Below are 2,090 nucleotides of genomic sequence, written 5' to 3'. Positions count from 1 at the left end.
CGCCTTCCTGTCCCTCGCCTTCCTGTCCCTCGCCGTCCTGGCCGTCGCCCGAGCTCAGCTCCCAGAGCACGTCGATCACCGCCCGGGACCCTGCTCGCGTCGCGTGGTGGAGCGCGGTCCATGTCATCCTGTCCTGCTGCAGCAGGTCGGCCCCGCGTCCCAACAGGGTCCTCACCTGGCCGTCGTGGCCCCGCCCCGCGGCGATGTGTAGCATGGTGGAGCCCTCCTCGTCAAGCTCTAGTGTAACGGCCTCCGGCCAGCGGTCCAGCAACTCCCTGGTGTTGCTCTCCTCCCGATCTCCAGCTACCAACCGCGCGACGTGGCGGCCAGCTGGGCAGTCTCTAAGCACGCCACGCCTCCCGAGCTCATCCAATAACTCGGAAAACACCTCGCCCGGTCCCGCCACTTCCACGACCCACCATGCAGCGTCCCAGCAGTCGATGCCCGCCCCCAGGAGCCACCGCCGCACGTCACCATGGCCTTCGCAGTCAGCGTGCCTAAAGGGGGTTTTGCCATCCGCGTCGCGCGCGTCTTTGTTCGCGCCGACCTCTACCAGCTTCTGAACGGTCTCCAAGTGACCGAGCCTCGCCGCTACAATGAGGGCCGTAGACCTCCTCTCGTCCAGCTCGAGATGCACTGCTTCCGGCCATGAGCGGTATAGCATGTCGACGGCGAGGGCCCTTTCGCTTTCAGCCACCCGTAGCACAAGCTCGCGCGCCCCTTGACACTCCCCCAGCGCCCCGCGCTCCCGCAACTCCTCCATGACGACGGCGAACGCCTCCTCGCTGTCCAAGTCGGCGGCCGAGCGGGCAGCACTGTAGCACCGGGCTATGGGGGGCGGTGCGATCGGCGGCGGCGGCCGCAGCAGGAGCCTCACGGTGTCCCCTCTGTCGCTGTAAGCAGCACAGTCCAGCGGACTCACGCCGTTCTCCTCCAGCAGGTCGCTCCGGGCGCCGGCCTCCAGCAGCAGGCGCACTATGCTTGTGTGCCCCTTTGTAGCAGCGACGTGCAGCGGCGTGAAGCGTTGGTGGTCCAGCACGTTGGTCCGCGCGCCGGCCTCCAGCAGCAGGCGCACTGTGCGCGTGTGCCCGTTCGTAGCAGCGACGTGCAGCGGCGTGAAGCGTTGGTGGCCCCGCACGTCGGTCCGCGCGCCGGCCTCCAGCAGCAGGTCCACAATCGACACTTCTCCCTTTTCCGCGGCGTGGTGCAGCGCCGTCCAGCCGGCGTCGTCCTGCGCGTCGAGGTCGCCGTCCTCGAGGCGCGCCCGGACCAAACTGGCCTGCCCCGAGAGCACGGCGATGTGCAACGCGGTGCGCCCGTGCATAGCTATCTGAAACGAGGAAACATGCAAGATTAGCGTGCGCCTTGAAAACCTTGAGACAGTATAGACTTGGCGGCGGCTCGTGGAGGCTGGAGCCCGGTAAACAGAGAACACCTCGCGCTGGAGGAGGTTGGACTCACCGGTGCACAGATCGGTGGTGGAGGTGACGGCGCCGACCGCCCAACTAGCGCACACTAGAACCTCGTCCTGGCGTCGTCCCGAGTCCGCTACCACTGATAACAGACAGGGCCCGGCCGGCGATGCGTTTACTGATAGCGCCGTGCCGTACGCCACTATCGACCTATTAATCCTCTACTTTACACTTTCCAAATAAATCACCTTTGTAAATTTTAAGATTTCTCTTTCTCGGCTTTATATATTTTTAGTGGGTCTTTTATTTTCATACCGCAGTCCTATACATTTACTGGAATTGAATAGCCGTGCTCTGACTCGGGCTGCCGACGGCGGACTTCACACCACCGCCGAGCACGGCGATGAGAGAGTGTGTGTCCACTGCACCACCACCTCAGTGTCCGTCTCGCCGTAAATAATAGTTTTGTCCGCCACTCGATCCGGCCACTCTGTTTCCATTCGCCGGGTCGGCTCTGCGGACGGGCGGAGGCGCCGCCGTCGGGGAAGTCTCTCTCGGCCCCCGGCCCCCGGCCCCGCGCCCAAGGATTTGGACAAAATCGTATTTTCTCCCCTCCATCAATCAATGCCGCTCTCCTCTCTCTCTCTCTCTCTCTCTCTCTCTCTCTCTCTCTCTCTC

General features: G+C 63.8%; 1 pseudogene; it reads right to left on the bottom strand.

Moving 5' to 3' along the window:
* The window catches only part of LOC113204892 (ankyrin-1-like), a 3,235-nt pseudogene extending 1,680 nt beyond the window's left edge, over positions 1–1,555 (bottom strand).
* Positions 1,556–2,090: the final 535 nt, after the last annotated feature.

The sequence above is a fragment of the Frankliniella occidentalis genome, unplaced genomic scaffold (genome assembly GCF_000697945.3).
Source record: "Frankliniella occidentalis isolate FOCC.00 unplaced genomic scaffold, Focc_3.1 Scaffold2607, whole genome shotgun sequence".
NCBI classification, from domain to species: Eukaryota; Metazoa; Arthropoda; class Insecta; order Thysanoptera; family Thripidae; genus Frankliniella; species Frankliniella occidentalis.
The sequence above is the reverse complement of the archived record's forward strand: the minus strand, read 5'-3'. Positions and strand labels throughout refer to the sequence as shown.